The 17374-nt window shown below is 38.1% G+C and overlaps 2 long non-coding RNA genes across 2 annotated transcripts; both read right to left on the bottom strand.

Annotated features, from left to right (window-relative positions):
- Positions 1–1921: 1921 nt before the first annotated feature.
- LOC122801264 lies at positions 1922–9799 on the bottom strand. The gene is made up of 3 exons (XR_006364681.1): positions 9775–9799; positions 4155–4247; positions 1922–1986 (listed from the first exon to the last, which is right to left on the bottom strand). It is a non-coding gene; the product is annotated as an uncharacterized LOC122801264 (long non-coding RNA).
- An 11-nt stretch (positions 9800–9810) lies between these two features.
- Positions 9811–16651, bottom strand: LOC122801256. Its single transcript, XR_006364680.1, has 4 exons — positions 16563–16651; positions 14298–14390; positions 12041–12133; positions 9811–9867 (listed from the first exon to the last, which is right to left on the bottom strand). It is a non-coding gene; the product is annotated as an uncharacterized LOC122801256 (long non-coding RNA).
- Between the last annotated feature and the right edge of the window lie 723 nt (positions 16652–17374).

Here is a 17374-nt window from a genome sequence, read left to right as displayed (position 1 = left end):
CCTTTTTTGCAACTTTGGAATCCACAGATTTTGAAGATTTGGAGGATTTTGAAGAAGTGCTATCGCCTTCCTGGCTACTCAACATCTCAGAAAAGGAATGCTGCAGTAATCCCCTGTCAATTACCTTCCTCCTTCTCTCCAAGAGGACTCTTGAAGAAAAGGAATGGCAAATGCTGCAAGTGTCTTGGAGGTGTTTAGCCCCCAGACAGTAAACACATTGAATGTGTCCATCAGAGATGGACATTTTCTGCCCACAATCTGGGCATTTCTTGAATCCCGATTTGGGATGGGACTTTTCCTTGTCATCTGACATACTCTAAACAGTACAAATACAAAACACAGTATACTGAAAACTAGTTGGGTGAAGTCCTTGCTTTCTTTTAAGACCCACACTAACTAAGGAAAGCAACTAAGCCCACACTGGGCACTATCTATGACAGAGTTAAACTATAAATTACAAATACAGGGCTAAACAGGCCCAATGAGAAACCCCGAACTAGAAGAAAATAGAGAATATTAACTCTAAATAGGGCTAAAAGGCCCACACAAACAACTAAGCCAAAAGGGCACTAACTATCACAAACTACTAATTCTATTATTATAATTTTAACACTAACAAGAAAACTGTATATCTAGAAATATCTAATAGAAAAATGAAGATTTTTATCAAAAACTTGCTATTTTTTTTCACAAATGGTCCGAGCTTGCTGAATCACCAAGATCTCTCTGCCGCGGCAAACTAGATCTGAAGTAATTCCAGCAATGCATTGTGGGATAAGGGGCTTGATCTCGAGCTAATGGCAAACCTTGACCTTTGCTATCAGCCGTGTCAGAGCTGAGGATCGGCTCTGAACCCATCAGTAAGAATAAACGGTGAGATTTAACTACTTCACATGGCAAGACGTTTAATCTTGTATTAGACTCGTTTCTCGCTTGGCCTACATTCGACTATCATGTGAAGTCAGGGTGAGCAACAGCTGATTACGTATGCCTGGTTGGTAGTTAACTGACTAGGACTAAAGTCTGCAGGGGACGGAATAAGTGTAGATAGTAGGATGATCTCCGGAGGTACCGGATTAAGATCGAACATGAATATAAAAGCTCAGGTATGCAGATGCCGGTAAAATATTTCACACAGTAAAAGAAAAGTACATTTCAAATACTCAGATATGCTATACATAGATATTAGATAATAGAGTTTTACCCGATGCACAGTTTAAAACTGCAAGTGATCTGCATCTGTACACCAGAAAGGGGAACACACTTGAAGTATGCATAATGAAGCACTGCATATCAGTGCCTAGAACACATATGAGCTAATATTTCTAAGCTACACTATATGAGTAAATAAAACAAAATAAATGCTGCATAACCCTTACAAGCCTAGCCAAGTGTTTATCCCCAAAAAGAAACTTCAGTCAGCACTTGTCAACCCTGTCAATGGGGTGACAAGTGCTGACTGAGGTTTCTTTTTGGGGAAAAACTCTTGGCCAGGCTTGTAAGGGCCCCAGGGCCTTCTGCCTGGTAACCTCCTATAACCCTATAAGCAACAGAGTATTACCACCCTGCTGTCCAACACAGAAGAAGTGAGGTGTAGAAAACAGAGGTAGTCAGGTGTAGAAAATAAACTAAGTACTTGTTTTGCTACACTGAGCATGTGCAGGGCGATGCCTAGCAGAAACAAGATCTTTCTCAGAAAGTATCAAGCAGGGACATTATGCATTTGGGTGAATCTTCAGCAATCAACTCATTAGTACATCATGAAATGTAACCTATTCTGGTCTTTCACATACAGCAGTCTACATATGCGGAAACAGTGCATTATCTCAAATTATACAAGTTGAAGTGATTATTTTTTTAATTAGTTTTTCTTTGTGTAGTAGGAAAACCTACCTAGACAGGCTCTCTCTTTCAAGTCCACAGTAGAACCACCACCGCACAGGCTAGATGTAGTGAACCTATGCTGTGAGAGATGTCTGCAGTATACTGCAAAAGAAAAGAAAAACTAATTAGACAAATAATCACTATTGCATCAGTTCTGAAAAGCAATATTAGCACAGTTTTGCAAAAATGTTAAAATAAATGCCCCCCCCGAAACTAAAGGGGCTAAAAAGGTAACACACAAGTGGTATACAGAATAATCTCATGTTCCGCAATGTAGCAGCGAAAATATATGAAGAATAAAAAAAAGAGATCCCATTTTGAGTATTATGCACATGAAGATACAAACCTGATAATTCAGAGGCATCCATTAGCCTCCTTCCTCGCTTCTGAAGCATCCATTTCCAAGTGGCAAGCACACTAGATAGTAGTTTATGACGTATGCCTGGGTTGTATTTACTTGATTAGCATTTAAATTTGCAGGGCCCAGAAGAGCTATGAGACAATATTTCTAAGATACACTATACACGTAAATAAAACAGAATAAATATTACATACGGAAAAGAATATCATGACTATGTTGCACAATAACAAAATACTTACTGTGCCAGAAACTGAAAAGAATAAATATTACAAAAGGAACAGAATATTAACAGTCAGTTTCCCAAGTGCTAATATTAATTGTGCCCAGAAACTGAACGTCAAGAAGAAGTAAAGATGCAGAGGAGATATATGAAATAATGGGTGAAAAGCCTTGAAGTATATTACAAAAAGAAAATGAGAAACATTTTAAGATACTAGCCGTTGTGCAGATACAGCCCTGACCGAAGTAAGTGAGCATGTATAAGTGTCCGTCAGTCTCATTCTTCGCTTGCGGAATCAACAGCTGTGAGGGGCAAGCACATTGGGTTATACATTGCAATGTGTGCCTTGTTGATACCTTATTAGGACTAAAGTTTGCAGGGTGCAGAACAGCTATGAGATAATACTTCTACATTACATTAAGGAGAAAACAAGAGCTGAATGTATAAGTAAATATTACAGGAATTGCTAGGTAAAACATCAGTACAATAATATACAAGAAGAAAAACAACTCAATGCTAAAAATAAAGGACCAGGAAGGGGAGTAACTCACAAGGCATACAAAAAAACTTGTTGCTCAGGAACGTGTCAGCAAGAATAATTGAGGTATAGACCACTTTGTTTTAATGTATTGGGGATTGTGCAGATACAAACCTGTCCAAAGTAAGGCAAGACGTTTAATCTTGTGCTAGACTCATTTCTCCCTTGGCCTACATTCGACTGTCATGTGAAGTCAGAGTGGGCAACAGCTGATTACGTATGCCGGGTTGGTAGTTAACTGACCAGGACTAAAGTTTGCAGGGCACAGAATACGTGTAGATAGTAGGATGACCTCCAGAGGTACCGGATTAAGATAGAACATGAATATAAAAGCTCAGGTACGCAGATTCCGGTGAAATATTTCACACAGTAAAAGCTTCAAATTCATACTGACAGATCGGTTAAGAAAAGTAAATTTCAAATGCTCAGATATGCTGTACATAGATATAAGATAAGAGTCTTAGCCTATACACAGTTTAAAACTGCAAGTGATTTGCATCTGTACACCAGAAAAGGGAACCCACTTGAAGTATGCATAATGAAGCACTGCATATCAGTGCCTAGAACACTTATGAGCTAATATTTCTAAGCTACACTATATGAGTAAATAAAACAAAATAAATGCTGCATAATCTTTACAAGCCTAGCCAAGAGTTTATCCCCAAAAAGAAACCTCAGTCAGCACTTGTCACCGCAGTCAATATGGCGAGAAGTGTTGACTGAGGTTTCTTTTCAGGGAAAATTCTTGGCCTGGCTTGTAAGGGCCCCAGGGCTTTCTGCCTGTAACCTCATATGATCCTATACGCAACAGAGTATTACCACCCTGTTGCCCAACACAGAAGAAATGAGGTGTAGAAAACAGAAGAAGTCAGGTGTAGAAAATAAACTAAGTACTTGTTTTGCTAGACTGAGCATGTGCAGGGCGACATCTAGCAGAACAAGATCTTTCTCAAAAAGCAGCTAGTAGTGACATTATGCATTTGGGTGAATCTTCAGAAATCCACTCATTAGTACATCATGAAATGTAATCCATTCTGGTCTTTCACATGCAGCAGTCTACATATGCGGAAACAATGCATTTTCTCAAAGTATACAAGCTGAAGTGATTATTTTTCTAATTAGTTTTTCTTTTCTTTAGTAGGAAAACCTACCTACACAGGCTCTCTCTTCCAAGTCCACAGAAGAACCACCACCGCACAGACTAGACTTAGTGAACCTATGCTGTGAGAGATGTCTGCAGTATACTGCAAAAGAAAAGAAAAACTAATTCGAAAAATAATCACTATTGCATCAATTCCGAAATGCAATATTAGCACAGTTTTCAAAAATGTAAAAATAAATGTGCCCTGAAACTGAAGGTGCTAAAAAGCTAACACACAAGTGCTATACACAATAATCTCACATTCCACAATGTATTGGCAAAAATATCTGAAGAATAAAAAAAAAAGAGAACTCATTTTGAGTAATGTGCACATGAAGATACAAACCTGATAATGCAGAGGCATCCAGTAGACTCCTTCCTCACTTCGGGAGCATCCATTTCCAAGAGGCAAGCACACTAGATAGTAGTTAGTGACGTATGTCTGGGTTTTATTTACTTGATTAGCATTTAAGTTTGCAGGGCCTAGAAGAGCTATGAGACAATATTTCTAAGTTGCACTATATGAGTAAATAAAACAGAATAAATATTACATAAGGAAAAGAATATCACGACTATGTTGCCCAACAGCAAATACTTACTGTGCCCAGAAACTGAACAGAATAAATATTACATAAGGAACAGAATATTACCACTCTGTTGCCCAAGTTTTCATATTAATTGTGCCCAGAAACTGAATGTCCAGAAGAAGTAAAGACGCAGAGTAGCTATATGAAATAATGGGTGAGAAGCCTTGAAGTATATTAGTAAAAGAAAATGAGAAACATTTTAAGATACTAGCTGTTGTGCAGATACAGCCCTGACCGAAGTAAGGGAGCATGTATAAGTGTCCGTCAGTCTCGTTCTTCGCTTGCGGAACCAACAGCTTTGATGGGCAAGCACTTTGGGTTATACATTGCAATGTGTGCCTTGTTGATACTTACCTTATTAGGACTAAAGTTTGCAGGGTGCAGAACAGCTATGAGCTAATACTTCTACTTCCTTTATCAACCTTTCAAAATCAAACCTTCAGAAACTTGCCACAGCCTACCATAGCATTGCCAGATTTGCCACAGGTTCCCCATTTCGTACCCATCATTGTGTTAATCTCAAAAAACTCAACTGGCTTGAACTTCAAAATCTTATTCTCCTCCACCAGTTAGTTATCACCTATAAAATTCTCCATTACCCCAATAATACACCAGTACTTAATAACCTTGTCACCCCTTACAGGAATCTTACTTCCCTCCGCTCAGCAAACAAACTGCTAGTCATTACTCTCAAATCACACAATAAAGCTGGTGACTCCTTGTTTACAAATGTTGTTGGCTCTTACTGGAATAAACTTCCCATAGAACTGACCTCCCTAGGCTCATCAAAACTTTTCAAGAAAGAATTAAGGAACCATTTCAAATCCAACTGGCTATGCCCTTGCTCTAATCCTGACTGACTTCAGTACCCAACTCTCTTTACAGCTCTCTCCATTACTTCTTCTACTTGTCTCTACTACTTGTATCACTCCTCCTCTGTAGCTCACCTAATATCCACTTAGATATTACTTTTCCTATAACATCTCTTCTCTTTACTCAATACACCACTGCAACCTGTCATCTACCCTCTCACTTAAACCTACACATTGCTCCCTGCTGTGCAAATCTATTTCTTAAAACTTGTGCCCTGGCACAAATGTATTATCATAACTGTTAATACTAATGATATTGTATAGACCTTTGTGTGTGCTACCTCTTGTTTTCTTTTCAAAATTACTACTCCTGCTCTTGCTAATAATATTTGATTAGGAATCTGCACAATATTTTAGTATTTTAAGAATTTTACATTTCTGTAAAAATGCTGTAATTTAAAGAACTGTACATTTCTGTAAAAATGATACTATATTGTTAATATCCTACATTCAGATAGTTCTTTGATCCTTATAAGTTGTATCTTACAGTGATGCATTTTATGTAATGTACCAGTATATAGTGGAGCTTTTCTCCTCGGGCCTCTGCTGAAAATGGACATGTATCCAGCCAGACTAGCCCGGTCAACAAATGTAAAATAAATAAATAAATAAATTCTACATTATTTTAAGGAGAAAACAAGAGCTGAATGTATAATTAAATATTACAGGAATTGCTAGGTAAAACATCAGTTACAATAATATACAAGAAGAAAAAAAACAACTCCACCATAAAAATAAAGATCCATGAAGGGGAGTAACTCACGAGGCATACAAAATAACCTGTTGCTCAGGAACATGTCGGCAAGAATAACTGAGGAATAGACCACTGTGTTTTAATGTATTGGGTATTGTGTAGATACAAACCTGTCCAAAGTAAGGCACGACATTTAATCTTGTGCTAGACTCGTTTCTCGCTTGGCCTACATTCGACTGTCATGTGAAGTCAGAGTGGGCAACAGCTGATTAAGTATGCCTACTTGGTAGGTAACTGACTAGGACTAAAGTTTGCATGGCACAGAATACATGTAGATAGTAGGAAGATCTCCAGGGGTACCACATTAAGATCGAACATGAATATAAACGCTCAGGTACCCAGATACCGGTGAAATATTTCACACAGTAAAAGCCTCAAATTCATACTGATAGATCGGATAAGAAAAGTACATTTCAAATGCTCAGATATGCCATACGTAGATATTAGATAATAAAGTCTTACCCGATACACAATTTAAAACTGCAAGTAATCTGCATCTGAACACTAGAAAAGGGAACCCACTTGATGTATGCATAATGAAGCACTGCATATCAGTACCTAGAGCACTTATGAGCTAATATTTCTAAGCTACACTATATGAGTTAAAAAACAAAATAAATGCTATATAACCCTTACAAGCCTACCTAAGAGTTTATCCATGAAAAGAAACCTCAATCAGCACTTGTCGCACCTGTCAATGGGGCGACAAGTGCTGACTGAGGTTTCTTTTTGGGGACAAACTCCTGGCCTGGCTTGTAAGGGCCCCAGGGCCTTATGCCTGGTAACGTCCTTTGATCCTATAAGCAACAGAGTATTACCACACCGCTGCCCAACACAGAAGAAGTGAGGTGTAGAAAACAGAAGAAGTCAGGTGTAGAAAATAAACTAAGTACTTGTTTTGCTACACTGAGCATGTGCAGGGCGATGCCTAGCAGAAAAAAGATCTTTCTCAGAAAGCATCTAGTAGTGACATTATGCATCTGGGTGAATCTTCAGCAATCCACTCATTAGTACATCATGAAACGTAACCAATTCTGGTCTTTCACATGCGGCAGTCTACATATGCGGAAACAATGCATTATCTCAATGTATACAAGTTGAAGTGATTATTTTTCTAATTAGTTTTTCTTTTCTTTAGTAGGAAAACCTACCTAGAGTGGCTCTCTCTTCCAAGTCCACAAAAGAACCACCACCGCACAGACTAGACTTAGTGCACCTATGCTGTGAGAGATGTCTGCATTATACTGCAAAAGAAAAGAAAAACTAATTAGAAAAATAATCACTATTACATCAATTCCAAAATGCAATATTAGCACAGTTTTGCAAAAATGTAAAAATAAATGCGCCCCGAAACTAAAGGTGCTAAAAAGGTAACATACAAGTGGTATACACTATAATCTCACATTCCGCAATGTAGCAGCGAAAATATCTGAAGAATAAAAAAAAGAGATTCCATTTTGAGTATTATGCACATGAACATACAAACCTGATAATTCAGAGGCATCCAGTAGCCTCCTTCCTCATTTCGGGAGCATCCATTTCCAAGAGGCAAGTACGCTAGATAGTAGTTTGTAACGTATTCCTGGGTTTTATTTACTTGATTAGCATTTAAGTTTACAGGGCCCAGAAGAGCTATGAGACAATATTTCTAAGTTACACTATATGAGTAAATAAAACAGAATAAATATTACATACGGAAAAGAATATCACGACTCTGTTCACCAACAGCAAATACTAACTTTGCCCATAAACTGAACAGAATAAATATTACATAAAGAACAGAATATTACCACTCTGTTGCCCAAGTGCTAATATTAATTGGGTCCAGAAACTGAATGTCCAGAAGAAGAAAAGACACAGAGGAGCTATATGAAATAATGGGTGAGAAGCCTTGAAGTATATTAAAAAAAGAAAAAGAAAAACAATTTGAGATACTAGCCTTTGAGCAGATACAGCCCTGACTGAAGTAAGGGAGCATGTATAATTGTCCGTCTGTCTCGTTCTTCGCTTCAGGAACCAACAGCTGTTAGGGGCAAGCACTTTGGTTTATACATTGCAAGTGGGCCTTGTTGATACTTACCTTATTAGGACTAAAGTTTGCAGGGTGCCGAACAGCTATGGGATAATACTTCTACATTATATTAAGGAGAAAACAAGAGCTGAATGTATAATTAAATATTACAGGAATTGCTAGGTAAAACATCAGTACAATAATATACAAGAAAAAAAACAACTCCACCATAAAAATAAAGATCCATGAAGGGGAGTAACTCACGAGGCATACAAAATAACCTGTTGCTCAGGAACGTGTCGGCAAGAATAACTGAGGAATAGACCACTGTGTTTTAATGTATTGGGTATTGTGTAGATACAAACCTGTCCAAAGTAAGGCACGACATTTAATCTTGTGCTAGACTCGTTTCTCGCTTGGCCTACATTCGACTGTCATGTGAAGTCAGAGTGGGCAACAGCTGATTAAGTATGCCTACTTGGTAGGTAACTGACTAGGACTAAAGTTTGCATGGCACAGAATACATGTAGATAGTAGGAAGATCTCCAGGGGTACCACATTAAGATCGAACATGAATATAAACGCTCAGGTACCCAGATACCGGTGAAATATTTCACACAGTAAAAGCCTCAAATTCATACTGATAGATCGGATAAGAAAAGTACATTTCAAATGCTCAGATATGCCATACGTAGATATTAGATAATAAAGTCTTACCCGATACACAATTTAAAACTGCAAGTAATCTGCATCTGAACACTAGAAAAGGGAACCCACTTGATGTATGCATAATGAAGCACTGCATATCAGTACCTAGAGCACTTATGAGCTAATATTTCTAAGCTACACTATATGAGTTAAAAAACAAAATAAATGCTATATAACCCTTACAAGCCTACCTAAGAGTTTATCCATGAAAAGAAACCTCAATCAGCACTTGTCGCACCTGTCAATGGGGCGACAAGTGCTGACTGAGGTTTCTTTTTAGGAAAAAACTCTGGGCCTGGCTTGTAAGGGCCCCAGGGCCTTATGCCTGGTAATGTCCTTTGATCCTATAAGCAACAGAGTATTACCACACCGCTGCCCAACACAGAAGAAGTGAGGTGTAGAAAACAGAAGAAGTCAGGTGTAGAAAATAAACTAAGTACTTGTTTTGCTACACTGAGCATGTGCAGGGCGATGCCTAGCAGAAAAAAGATCTTTCTCAGAAAGCATCTAGTAGTGACATTATGCATCTGGGTGAATCTTCAGCAATCCACTCATTAGTACATCATGAAACGTAACCAATTCTGGTCTTTCACATGCGGCAGTCTACATATGCGGAAACAATGCATTATCTCAATGTATACAAGTTGAAGTGATTATTTTTCTAATTAGTTTTCGTTTTCGTTAGTAGGAAAACCTACCTAGACAGGCTCTCTCTTCCAAGTCTACAGAAGAACCTCCACCGCACAGACTAGACTTAGTGCACCTATGCTGTGAGAGATGTCTGCATTATACTGCAAAAGAAAAGAAAAACTAATTAGAAAAATAATCACTATTACATCAATTCCAAAATGCAATATTAGCACAGTTTTGCAAAAATGTAAAAATAAATGCGCCCCGAAACTAAAGGTGCTAAAAAGGTAACACACAAGTGGTATACACAATAATCTCACATTCCGCAATGTAGCAGCGAAAATATCTGAAGAATAAAAAAAAGAGATTCCATTTTGAGTATTATGCACATGAACATACAAACCTGATAATTCAGAGGCATCCAGTAGCCTCCTTCCTCATTTCGGGAGCATCCATTTCCAAGAGGCAAGTACGCTAGATAGTAGTTTGTAACGTATTCCTGGGTTTTATTTACTTGATTAGCATTTAAGTTTACAGGGCCCAGAAGAGCTATGAGACAATATTTCTAAGTTACACTATATGAGTAAATAAAACAGAATAAATATTACATACGGAAAAGAATATCACGACTCTGTTCACCAACAGCAAATACTAACTTTGCCCATAAACTGAACAGAATAAATATTACATAAAGAACAGAATATTACCACTCTGTTGCCCAAGTGCTAATATTAATTGGGTCCAGAAACTGAATGTCCAGAAGAAGAAAAGACACAGAGGAGCTATATGAAATAATGGGTGAGAAGCCTTGAAGTATATTAAAAAAAGAAAAAGAAAAACAATTTGAGATACTAGCCTTTGAGCAGATACAGCCCTGACTGAAGTAAGGGAGCATGTATAATTGTCCGTCTGTCTCGTTCTTCGCTTCAGGAACCAACAGCTGTTAGGGGCAAGCACTTTGGTTTATACATTGCAATGTGGGCCTTGTTGATACTTCCCTTATTAGGACTAAAGTTTGCAGGGTGCCGAACAGCTATGGGATAATACTTCTACATTATATTAAGGAGAAAACAAGAGCTGAATGTATAATTAAATATTACAGGAATTGCTAGGTAAAACATCAGTACAATAATATACAAGAAAAAAAACAACTCCACCATAAAAATAAAGATCCATGAAGGGGAGTAACTCACGAGGCATACAAAATAACCTGTTGCTCAGGAACGTGTCGGCAAGAATAACTGAGGAATAGACCACTGTGTTTTAATGTATTGGGTATTGTGTAGATACAAACCTGTCCAAAGTAAGGCACGACATTTAATCTTGTGCTAGACTCGTTTCTCGCTTGGCCTACATTCGACTGTCATGTGAAGTCAGAGTGGGCAACAGCTGATTAAGTATGCCTACTTGGTAGGTAACTGACTAGGACTAAAGTTTGCATGGCACAGAATACATGTAGATAGTAGGAAGATCTCCAGGGGTACCACATTAAGATCGAACATGAATATAAACGCTCAGGTACCCAGATACCGGTGAAATATTTCACACAGTAAAAGCCTCAAATTCATACTGATAGATCGGATAAGAAAAGTACATTTCAAATGCTCAGATATGCCATACGTAGATATTAGATAATAAAGTCTTACCCGATACACAATTTAAAACTGCAAGTAATCTGCATCTGAACACTAGAAAAGGGAACCCACTTGATGTATGCATAATGAAGCACTGCATATCAGTACCTAGAGCACTTATGAGCTAATATTTCTAAGCTACACTATATGAGTTAAAAAACAAAATAAATGCTATATAACCCTTACAAGCCTACCTAAGAGTTTATCCATGAAAAGAAACCTCAATCAGCACTTGTCGCACCTGTCAATGGGGCGACAAGTGCTGACTGAGGTTTCTTTTCGGGGACAAACTCTTGGCCTGGCTTGTAAGGCCCCAGGGACTTATGCCTGGTAACCTCCTTTGATCCTATAAGCAACAGAGTATTACCACACTGCTGCCCAACACAGAAGAAGTGAGGTGTAGAAAACAGAAGAAGTCAGGTGTAGAAAATAAACTAAGTACTTGTTTTGCTACACTGAGCATGTGCAGGGCGACGCCTAGCAGAAAAAAGATCTTTCTCAAAAAGCATCTAGTAGTGACATTATGCATCTGGGTGAATCTTCAGCAATCCACTCATTAGTACATCATGAAACGTAACCAATTCTGGTCTTTCACATGCGGCAGTCTACATATGCGGAAACAATGCATTATCTCAATGTATACAAGTTGAAGTGATTATTTTTCTAATTAGTTTTTCTTTTCTTTAGTAGGAAAACCTACCTAGAGTGGCTCTCTCTTCCAAGTCCACAAAAGAACCACCACCGCACAGACTAGACTTAGTGCACCTATGCTGTGAGAGATGTCTGCATTATACTGCAAAAGAAAAGAAAAACTAATTAGAAAAATAATCACTATTACATCAATTCCAAAATGCAATATTAGCACAGTTTTGCAAAAATGTAAAAATAAATGCGCCCCGAAACTAAAGGTGCTAAAAAGGTAACACACAAGTGGTATACACAATAATCTCACATTCCGCAATGTAGCAGCGAAAATATCTGAAGAATAAAAAAAGAGATTCCATTTTGAGTATTATGCACATGAACATACAAACCTGATAATTCAGAGGCATCCAGTAGCCTCCTTCCTCATTTCGGGAGCATCCATTTCCAAGAGGCAAGTACGCTAGATAGTAGTTTGTAACGTATTCCTGGGTTTTATTTACTTGATTAGCATTTAAGTTTACAGGGCCCAGAAGAGCTATGAGACAATATTTCTAAGTTACACTATATGAGTAAATAAAACAGAATAAATATTACATACTTAAAAGAATATCACGACTCTGTTCACCAACAGCAAATACTAACTTTGCCCATAAACTGAACAGAATAAATATTACATAAAGAACAGAATATTACCACTCTGTTGCCCAAGTGCTAATATTAATTGGGTCCAGAAACTGAATGTCCAGAAGAAGAAAAGACACAGAGGAGCTATATGAAATAATGGGTGAGAAGCCTTGAAGTATATTAAAAAGAAAAAGAAAAACAATTTGAGATACTAGCCTTTGAGCAGATACAGCCCTGACTGAAGTAAGGGAGCATGTATAATTGTCCGTCTGTCTCGTTCTTCGCTTCAGGAACCAACAGCTGTTAGGGGCAAGCACTTTGGTTTATACATTGCAATGTGGGCCTTGTTGATACTTACCTTATTAGGACTAAAGTTTGCAGGGTGCCGAACAGCTATGGGATAATACTTCTACATTATATTAAGGAGAAAACAAGAGCTGAATGTATAATTAAATATTACAGGAATTGCTAGGTAAAACATCAGTACAATAATATACAAGAAAAAAAACAACTCCACCATAAAAATAAAGATCCATGAAGGGGAGTAACTCACGAGGCATACAAAATAACCTGTTGCTCAGGAACGTGTCGGCAAGAATAACTGAGGAATAGACCACTGTGTTTTAATGTATTGGGTATTGTGTAGATACAAACCTGTCCAAAGTAAGGCAAGACATTTAATCTTGTGCTAGACTCGTTTCTCGCTTGGCCTACATTCGACTGTCATGTGAAGTCAGAGTGGGCAACAGCTGATTAAGTATGCCTACTTGGTAGGTAACTGACTAGGACTAAAGTTTGCATGGCACAGAATACATGTAGATAGTAGGAAGATCTCCAGGGGTACCACATTAAGATCGAACATGAATATAAACGCTCAGGTACCCAGATACCGGTGAAATATTTCACACAGTAAAAGCCTCAAATTCATACTGATAGATCGGATAAGAAAAGTACATTTCAAATGCTCAGATATGCCATACGTAGATATTAGATAATAAAGTCTTACCCGATACACAATTTAAAACTGCAAGTAATCTGCATCTGAACACTAGAAAAGGGAACCCACTTGATGTATGCATAATGAAGCACTGCATATCAGTACCTAGAGCACTTATGAGCTAATATTTCTAAGCTACACTATATGAGTTAAAAACAAAATAAATGCTATATAACCCTTACAAGCCTACCTAAGAGTTTATCCATGAAAAGAAACCTCAATCAGCACTTGTCGCACCTGTCAATGGGGCGACAAGTGCTGACTGAGGTTTCTTTTGGGGACAAACTCCTGGCTTGTAAGGGCCCAAGGGCCTTATGCCTGGTAATGTCCTTTGATCCTATAAGCAACAGAGTATTACCACACCGCTGCCCAACACAGAAGAAGTGAGGTGTAGAAAATAGAAGAACTCAGGTGTAGAAAATAAACTAAGTACTTGTTTTGCTACACTGAGCATGTGCAGGCCGATGCCTAGCAGAAAAAAGATCTTTCTCAAAAAGCATCTAGTAGTGACATTATGCATCTGGGTGAATCTTCAGCAATCCACTCATTAGTACATCATGAAACGTAACCAATTCTGGTCTTTCACATGCGGCAGTCTACATATGCGGAAACAATGCATTATCTCAATGTATACAAGTTGAAGTGATTATTTTTCTAATTAGTTTTTCTTTTCTTTAGTAGGAAAACCTACCTAGAGTGGCTCTCTCTTCCAAGTCCACAAAAGAACCACCACCGCACAGACTAGACTTAGTGCACCTATGCTGTGAGAGATGTCTGCATTATACTGTAAAAGAAAAGAAAAACTAATTAGAAAAATAATCACTATTACATCAATTCCAAAATGCAATATTAGCACAGTTTTGCAAAAATGTAAAAATAAATGCGCCCCGAAACTAAAGGTGCTAAAAAGGTAACACACAAGTGGTATACACAATAATCTCACGTTCCACAATGTAGCAGCGAAAATATCTGAAGAATAAAAAAAAGAGATTCCATTTTGAGTATTATGCACATGAACATACAAACCTGATAATTCAGAGGCATCCAGTAGCCTCCTTCCTCATTTCGGGAGCATCCATTTCCAAGAGGCAAGTACGCTAGATAGTAGTTTGTAACGTATTCCTGGGTTTTATTTACTTGATTAGCATTTAAGTTTACAGGGCCCAGAAGAGCTATGAGACAATATTTCTAAGTTACACTATATGAGTAAATAAAACAGAATAAATATTACATACGGAAAAGAATATCACGACTCTGTTCACCAACAGCAAATACTAACTTTGCCCATAAACTGAACAGAATAAATATTACATAAAGAACAGAATATTACCACTCTGTTGCCCAAGTGCTAATATTAATTGGGTCCAGAAACTGAATGTCCAGAAGAAGAAAAGACACAGAGGAGCTATATGAAATAATGGGTGAGAAGCCTTGAAGTATATTAAAAAAAGAAAAAGAAAAACAATTTGAGATACTAGCCTTTGAGCAGATACAGCCCTGACTGAAGTAAGGGAGCATGTATAATTGTCCGTCTGTCTCGTTCTTCGCTTCAGGAACCAACAGCTGTTAGGGGCAAGCACTTTGGTTTATACATTGCAATGTGGGCCTTGTTGATACTTCCCTTATTAGGACTAAAGTTTGCAGGGTGCCGAACAGCTATGGGATAATACTTCTACATTATATTAAGGAGAAAACAAGAGCTGAATGTATAATTAAATATTACAGGAATTGCTAGGTAAAACATCAGTACAATAATATACAAGAAAAAAACAACTCCACCATAAAAATAAAGATCCATGAAGGGGAGTAACTCACGAGGCATACAAAATAACCTGTTGCTCAGGAACGTGTCGGCAAGAATAACTGAGGAATAGACCACTGTGTTTTAATGTATTGGGTATTGTGTAGATACAAACCTGTCCAAAGTAAGGCACGACATTTAATCTTGTGCTAGACTCGTTTCTCGCTTGGCCTACATTCGACTGTCATGTGAAGTCAGAGTGGGCAACAGCTGATTAAGTATGCCTACTTGGTAGGTAACTGACTAGGACTAAAGTTTGCATGGCACAGAATACATGTAGATAGTAGGAAGATCTCCAGGGGTACCACATTAAGATCGAACATGAATATAAACGCTCAGGTACCCAGATACCGGTGAAATATTTCACACAGTAAAAGCCTCAAATTCATACTGATAGATCGGATAAGAAAAGTACATTTCAAATGCTCAGATATGCCATACGTAGATATTAGATAATAAAGTCTTACCCGATACACAATTTAAAACTGCAAGTAATCTGCATCTGAACACTAGAAAAGGGAACCCACTTGATGTATGCATAATGAAGCACTGCATATCAGTACCTAGAGCACTTATGAGCTAATATTTCTAAGCTACACTATATGAGTTAAAAACAAAATAAATGCTATATAACCCTTACAAGCCTACCTAAGAGTTTATCCATGAAAAGAAACCTCAATCAGCACTTGTCGCACCTGTCAATGGGGCGACAAGTGCTGACTGAGGTTTCTTTTTGGGGACAAACTCCTGGCCTGGCTTGTAAGGGCCCCAGGGCCTTATGCCTGGTAATGTCCTTTGATCCTATAAGCAACAGAGTATTACCACACCGCTGCCCAACACAGAAGAAGTGAGGTGTAGAAAACAGAAGAAGTCAGGTGTAGAAAATAAACTAAGTACTTGTTTTGCTACACTGAGCATGTGCAGGGCGATGCCTAGCAGAAAAAAGATCTTTCTCAGAAAGCATCTAGTAGTGACATTATGCATCTGGGTGAATCTTCAGCAATCAACTCATTAGTACATCATGAAACATAACCAATTCTGGTCTTTCACATGCGGCAGTCTACATATACGGAAACAATGCATTATCTCAATGTATACAAGTTGAAGTGATTATTTTTCTAATTAGTTTTTCTTTTCTTTAGTAGGAAAACCTACCTAGAGTGGCTCTCTCTTCCAAGTCCACAAAAGAACCACCACCGCACAGACTAGACTTAGTGCACCTATGCTGTGAGAGATGTCTGCATTATACTGCAAAAGAAAAGAAAAACTAATTAGAAAAATAATCACTATTACATCAATTCCAAAATGCAATATTAGCACAGTTTTGCAAAAATGTAAAAATAAATGCGCCCTGAAACTGATGGTGCTAAAATGCTAACACCAGACCTCGCAACTGTCCCGAATAACTCGGTTTTTACCGAGTTTTGGGGTCCCAATAATGGAGTGCCACGATTCCCGAGTGGCACCCCATTATTTCCGATTTTTCGGATCAATTTTTTAAATTTTCGCGCTTTCTGGGGTGACGTCATCACGCGGCGCGATGGCGCCAGCCCGTCAGGATGCCGCGCGTCTGTTTGAATAGGATGCGGTTTGGTTTCTGTTTCTTTCTGTGCGTCTAAGATGTATGGATTTACTGTTGAACATTTTACTTTTTGCTGTATTTATGCAGAGCCGGTCGTCAGCAAATGCACTGTAGCAGAACCCAGGATTTTAGCAAATGCACTTCAAGGTAAGCCGGTAAGGCAGAACACAGGATTTTTACTTTTTGCCGTTTGGAGAACACAGGAGTTTAGCAAATGCACTTTAAGGTAAGGAAACACACAAATCGGATTTTTACTTTTTGCCGTTTGGGTAGAACACAGGAGTTCACTTTTAACACTTTATCGTTCAGCTTACTTTTGGGAGGAGATGAAATTTGTTCGAGAAACTGCTTTCTTTTACATAAAAGGAGAGGCTTACTTAAACTG

The sequence above is a fragment of the Protopterus annectens genome, chromosome 1.part0 (assembly GCF_019279795.1).
Source record: "Protopterus annectens isolate FY-2018-M chromosome 1.part0, PAN1.0, whole genome shotgun sequence".
NCBI lineage: Eukaryota > Metazoa > Chordata > Ceratodontiformes > Protopteridae > Protopterus > Protopterus annectens.
Note: the sequence above shows the minus strand (reverse complement) of the source record. Positions and strands in the feature narration are given on the sequence as shown.